This window comes from Vulpes vulpes, chromosome X, assembly GCF_048418805.1.
Source record: "Vulpes vulpes isolate BD-2025 chromosome X, VulVul3, whole genome shotgun sequence".
NCBI classification, from domain to species: Eukaryota; Metazoa; Chordata; class Mammalia; order Carnivora; family Canidae; genus Vulpes; species Vulpes vulpes.
The window spans coordinates 72150288-72157205 of NC_132796.1; the positions used below are offsets into that span (position 1 = coordinate 72150288).

Here is a 6918-nt window from a genome sequence, read left to right on the forward strand (position 1 = left end):
AGTGGCGGTTGTTCACCCCGTGAGGCCCCAGGAGGAACACCCCACTGGCGGGGGGAAACTCTGGAAACCTGGATTCAGCCCCCACAGTAACTCCGGGGCTCTCCGGCTGCAGGGCCTGGGGGCTCCGGGGCGGGGCCGCTGATCTGCTCAGCTCGGGGCAGGAGCGTCCTCGCTGTCCTGGGCCCTCCCGGCCTCTGCCTGTCCCGGGGGGAGGCCGGATCCTGGGCTGTGTCCCGGCGCCCTGTGCTTTGGCGCCTGCGCTGTTGGATTTGCGCTCCCGCCCCGCAGCCCCCTCCGCGGAGCCGCCGCCCGAGCCCTTCCGAGCTGCTCCCGGAGCCGCGCAGCCCCCTCTGAGGAGCCGCCGCCCGAGCTTCTCCGAGCTGCTCCGGGTCCCGCCGTGTGCGCTGCAGCCCTTAGGGAGCTTGGCGCACTCTCCTGCGCGCGCCTCAGGTGCCTGTTAGTGTCCCAGGGAGCCTGAGGGCATCCCTGCCTTCCTGGGGATCCTGCTCCAATTCCCCGGGAGGCCTTTCCGCGGGGAAGGTTGGTGCATCTCCTGCTCCTCCGGGACGGGGCTCTCCTGTCCTGGGGACACTCGCCCCGGCCTCAGCCCGGCTCCTCGCGGGGCCCCTCCCCCTTGGAGGCCTTTTTTTCTTTATTTTTTTGTCCCGTCTTCCTACCTAGATAGAAGCGTGAAGTCTTCTCTCTGTAGCATTCCAGCTGGTCTCTCTTTAAATCTCAGGCCGAATTCGTAGATTTTCAGGATGATTTGAAGGTTATCTAGGTAATTTGTTGAGGACAGGTGACTTGGGGACCCTACTCTTCCGCCATCTTGCCCCTCCTCCGAATACAATTTTTTTAAATATAGAAAGGGTAGTCTCTTCAACCAATGGTGATAGAAAAATTAGAAGTCCATATAAAAATATGAACTTAATCACAGATATTATACCTTATAAATTTTTTTTTAATTTAATTATGATAGTCACAGAGAGAGAGAGAGAGAGAGAGAGGCAGAGACAAAGGCAGAAGGAGAAGCAGGCTCCATGCACCGGGAGCCTGATGTGGGATTCGATCCTGGGTCTCCAGGATCGCGCCCTGGGCCAAAGGCAGGCGCCAAACCGCTGCGCCACCCAGGGATCCCTATACCTTATAAATTTTAAAGGGTGTTATATACCTAAATGTAAAATATAAAACTATAATAATTCTACTAGAAAACATAGGAGAAAATCTGTGTAATCTTGGGTTTGGTGATGATCTTTTTGATACAACACCAAAAGCACAATCTATGAAAGAAAAAAGATGAAAAAATTAGACTTCGTTAAAGTTAAAATCTTTCATTATGTGGACAACACAGATGAACTTATAGAAGCTCTTGTTTTCTAACACTATTCTCCAAATAAAAGGTGCTAAGGCTCTTTGAAAAAAAGCCTAATTCTAGGACTGCAGTAGGTATATACAAGATAAGCCTGGAGCATATTTGTAGTGCCAGAAAGTAGGAGGAACTGAAAACAAAACAAAACAAAATGCTATACACAACTATTAGAATATGCCAAAAGGCACAGAAGCTAACTGAAAGAGCTTTCTATAGCCAAACCTGGAACAATTTGAGGGGCCAAATAAGTAATATAGTATTGGATTATAACAAAGTATAAAATAAATATCCATAAGCCCATATTAATAGGAATAAGTGAATGACTGACTGAATGAACGAACGAACGAATGAATGAATGAATAAATAAATAAATAAGTCAAGTTTCCTTTGCAGAACTAATACCAAATAATTCATATAGCTACTCTTCCTCAAGGTGTGGGGAATGGGCATAATTCTCCTCTCCTTAAGTGGGACCTGTGTACAGTGACTTCCCTCCAACAGTACATTATAGAATGCAGTAAGTTTTTAGTGAACAAATTTCAAAAACACTGACTCCGCCAGGTGATCACAGTTTATATACATAGTGATATCATGTTGGTAGTATGAACTCTTGCTATGATGTGATGAGAATATCATCTTACCTTCATGGTTCCTTTCCCCAAAAACCATAACTCCAATTTAATTGTAAGAAAAAAATGAAATCCTAGTTCAGAGATGTCCTACAAAATATCTCTCTAGTACACCTCAAAACCTTTAAAATAATCAGAAACAGGGAAAGTCTGAGAAACTGTCAGTCTAGAGAAGCCTAGAAAGAAATATATCAATTGAATGTAATGTGGAATCCTGGGTGGAATCCTGAAACAGAAAAGTATTAGGTAAAATTAGGTAAAATCTGAATAAAGTATGAATTTTAGATAATAATATGTAAAAAGGGGGAAAGTATAAATCCCTTAGACTATGTAAATAAGATGCAGAAGAAATTCCAGCAGTCTCCTTAAGATGTGAATGATGGGAAAATATCATGTAAGACTTTCCAGTGAGAAGCTGACTGAATAAAGAGGGTTTGGAAAATAGCCCCAGATCCCACAGAGACTTACTGACCACAGACATTGAAAGTGGAAAATATTAAGAGAAAAGCTGGTCTGTTCTCTGGAAGAAGGGGTCAAGGATAGGGTGAGGGTCGGGGATGGCTCTTGCATACATATCTTGGTAATCAAAAGCATTCTTTTGACATTCAACATTGACATTTTGAAGCAGCCTTGGCATAATAGCTGCATTAAATCAGCCTTGTCAAAATGTCCTGCTTTCCCCTGAGAGAAAGGGCCTTTGCAAGGGAAATTCTCATTAAGGATGACAATTAGCATGCTTTGAGAGACTTGGTATTGAACAGAGATCTGTAATAAGAAAACCTACCAGGTAGTCAGAGTAATATCTGGCCAAATTCTCCCCCTAGTGACGAGGAATGCACAACTATTTCCTTAACGAGTTTGATGGAACTTGGTCACATGCATGTCATCTGTTATTTTTTAAAGATGAAAAATAAGAATAATAATATGAATACATAGGAGCTACAGAGAATGCTTTCCCAACCCCCCCAAATAATTTGGAAATAAGCATACAACCTGAGACTTTAAGAATAATAATCTAGGGATCCCTGGGTGGCGCAGCGGTTTAGCGCCTGCCTTTGGCCCAGGGCGTGATCCTGGAGACCCGGGATCGAATCCCACGTCAGGCTCCTGGTGCATGAAGCCTGCTTCTCCCTCTGCTTGTGTTTCTGCCTCTCTCTCTCTCTGTGTGACTATCATAAATAAATTTAAAAAATTAAAAAAAAAGAATAATAATATACTGGGGCACCTGTGGTGCTCAGTCAGTTAAGCATCTCTTAGATTTTGGCTCAGGTCATGATTTCAGGGTCATGAAACTGAGCCCCGTGTTGGGCAACACGCTGAGTGTAGAGACTGCTGCAGATTCTCTTTTCTCTCTTTTCCTCTCCCTCTGCCCCTCCCTGTCCTGCTTGCATGAGCGCTCTCTCTCTCTCTCTCTCTCTCTCTCAGAATCTACTAGTAATGTAGATTATTATCTGACTCTGGGACTAAAGGTGGAGATAATCACTACATGTATTACTGAAGGATCTGTGTTTCAGTCTTACTACCAAAGGAACCAGCAGTAATCCTATGGTGGCAGGTCTGAAATGCACTTGCATTTACTGAGAAAAATCCAAATCCAAACTGTGTCCAGGAGACAAAATAGGAGCAGTAATAAAAGCAGACATCAATAGTCCTACAGAAAATGTAGAAAGATATTTTTGGAAGAAAAGTAAGGAATGGATGGCATGACTCATGAGGTGGCAGAACTTTGGAAATATTCAAGAGGGAAAGGAGAGGCAAAATGATCCAAACGTATCTAAGATGTGCTGGATTTCTGACCTTTACGGAGAGGGTGTCTACAGGGAAGATGACCATAGTGAGGCACCAGACTATACAATATCCTTGTGGATAAGTGCAGCACTGTAGTGAGAAAGCCTACTAGGTGTTCAGAGGAGGCCTGGCACAGAGACAGTAGACAGAACTTTGTTGCAAAGGGCTGTACATTCAAGTAAATTAATCCCAATACTCATGGGGTCACTGTTAACAAACAGATGACCAAGCAACAGATGGGATAGAGATGTATCAGCAGATACCTACTTGGCAGGAGATTCAGAGACCAAAAGATTCTAACAATGTTCTCATACTATATAAGACTTCACATTCCAGAACTTAGGCACAGCTCCAGGAAATTAGAGCAAAGTGATCTAAGAGAACTGTGTATCCATCTGGCCCAACATGGGCAATGTGATCAGACTGACAATCAATGGATACTCAAGATGAAAATAAGGTCTGCTTAAGAATAAAATAAAGGAGGAGTAACATCTCTTTGGGAGCCTGTGAAGGCAACTTTGAATTAAAATCAACTTCTGAAAGGCAAACCATTAAAAACTATGCAATATATATGTAACTAGTGGCCAGTCAGTTTAAAAGTTAAAGGTAGGATTCCGTAACTCAAGAGCAAAAATTATAGTAGTGTGATTAGATAAATCTTGGAATAATGAAGGAACAAAAAATTACATCATTATTATCTCTTAATTTTATTTCATTCTTCTTTTGACATTGAAAATTTGAGTTTCTTTCTAACATTAATGTTAGCTACATTTATAGTTTAAAAGTAGACAAAAGTGTCTGTCAACTAGAAAATAAATCTAAAGGTTATTTATGTTTGAATTTTGCAGTAGCAACAGAAACAGGTGGCTGATCTGGAATATTACTTCTGAGGGTTGTTACTACACTGAAGAGTTATTTATAGGAGTGGTGCCAAGCATTAGGAAATGAAAATTTCTGTTTTTCCCTGTTAGCTTTTAGCATCCTGAATCTTTTCCTTCACTTGTGAAAAGATAATGATTTCCCCTTCTAAGAGATACTGTAGTGATTTACAAGTACCTATAGGCCTCAGCATAAACTCACTAACGAATACTAAAGATCCATTTGTAACATGAATCAGTGAGATAATAGGCACTGAATTGAGGAATAAGAGCCCTGTCTCTCAACTAACATTTAGGATTTGAATATTGATTGCTTGCATATGCAGGTACATGTACTTATGGACTATACCATCTGCTAGATCAGGTTTTTGTAAAGTATGGCCTGTGGACCAATTCAGTCCACCCACTGTTTTTATAAATAACGTTTTATTAGAACACACCCACTACAACAGCATAGTTGAGACGAAATTACATAGCCCCCAAAGACCAAAATGTTTACTATCTGGCCTTTTACTTAAAAAAAGTTTGTGACTCCCTGGGCTGGATGGTTAAAGTAGATATCAACCAACTAATATAATTCTTCCAGCAAGTCCACTCCTTGGTCAGCCTGCCAAATTCTATATTAGATCTTCTGTTCATTTTGTCCATCCTCTATTTTTCTTGAATTGTTTACACAAAGTTGGGGACTAGTATCTTCATTGTCAATGAATTACAGTCTTCCTAGGGCAATAGGTTTGAGAGATTCATATAACCCTTATTTCTTTCAAAAGAATATTTATTTATTTATTTATTTATTTATTTATTTATTTATTATTTTTTGGCATATGAAAATTTATTTTTTGTAATGTTTTCACCACCAAAACTTATGATCTTGGTCTTTCCTTCTTGCCTTTGTATAAGGCCAAGTGAGAGACATTGTCTACGTTTTTAATGTACTTTTTTATTGGAGTTTGATTTGCCAACATATAGTATAACACCCAGTGCTCATCCCATCAAGTGCCTCACCCAGTCACCGCATCCCCCCACCCACCTCCCCTTCTACTACTCCTTGTTGGTTTCGACAGTTAGGAGTCTCTCATGTTTTGTCATTCTCTCTGATTTTTCCCACTCATTTTCTCTCCTTTCCCCTATAATCCCTTTCGCTATTTTTTATATTCCCCGTATGAATGAAACCATATACTGATTGTCCTCTGATGCTTTGATAACCTTAAATGTACTCGAGGAATGCCACCAACAGCAAGACCTTTGTTACCAAATCTAGCAACCAGAACCTCATCCTTTTCCTCAATAAAATTCGAACAACCATCACTAGGTACAAAGGCTGTGATTTTTTTTTTTTTTCGCCATTCTTGGTCATGTGGACCCTGACACACTTCCTGATGGCAGAATTTGGCTCTTTGGCTTCAACCCTTACTTTTTCCAAGACAATTCCCTTTGCCCGGACAGCGCCTTCAAAAGGGTTGGCCTTCAAGATTGTGCTCAAATGGGCTTTCTAGTATTATTTATCATGCCACTTCTGATCTCATCAGTAGCTATGGAGCTTCCTGGCAGTAGGAATACTGGGACATTTGCCCATCCTGCCAGAGCCACAGGCCTGAGCAAAGGAGCTCTAAAGAATATTTTAAAAGTAAGCAAACAAAAATACATAGTATAAAATCTGGATGAGAAGCATTGGATGTGGTCATTCTGTCATGGCAAGCAGCATCTAATTCACAAATATGGATGACTGAGGCCTGATGACTCTAACGGAATACAAATATCTAGGAGACAGAGAAGCAAAACTCCTCTTGATGAGGGTGAGAAGGGGCAGGATCTTTGTGGCAGAAGCTTGAAGTGAATGATGGGGATGTCCCTTAGTATTTTGTAGGGGGTCTGGGAGAGATAGTGCTTCAGATTATAGTAATACATTTAGAGAAAAACATAAGCTTGTGAAGGCTCTTGAGATTGAAAATTTATGCAAGGCTTTGATGGACCTTGAGCTTTCTGGCTCACTCCATGAAAGGGCCTCTCATACACGGGGGCCTCTCAGAAGGGGAGACACCAGCTGTGAGATATATTTTAAAGTTCTAGGAAACGGGCTACACAGAGGGTCTGTGTTTATGTTATGAGTCATAGCAGGGACAGGTGGTGGGTTTGGAGCTTAATGTTTGCAAATGATGTCTCTGATTGCCAGGATAGTTCAGAGGAGTTGTTTGTTTGTAAGAATGAGTTTGGAAAAGAAACGAGGAAATGAAAAGGCTTCTTTCTCCCAGTG

At 41.6% G+C, this 6918-nt stretch overlaps 1 pseudogene; it reads right to left on the reverse strand.

Moving 5' to 3' along the window:
• Positions 1 to 5516: 5516 nt before the first annotated feature.
• On the reverse strand, positions 5517 to 6240 carry LOC112925666 (small ribosomal subunit protein uS12-like; annotated as a pseudogene).
• Between the last annotated feature and the right edge of the window lie 678 nt (positions 6241 to 6918).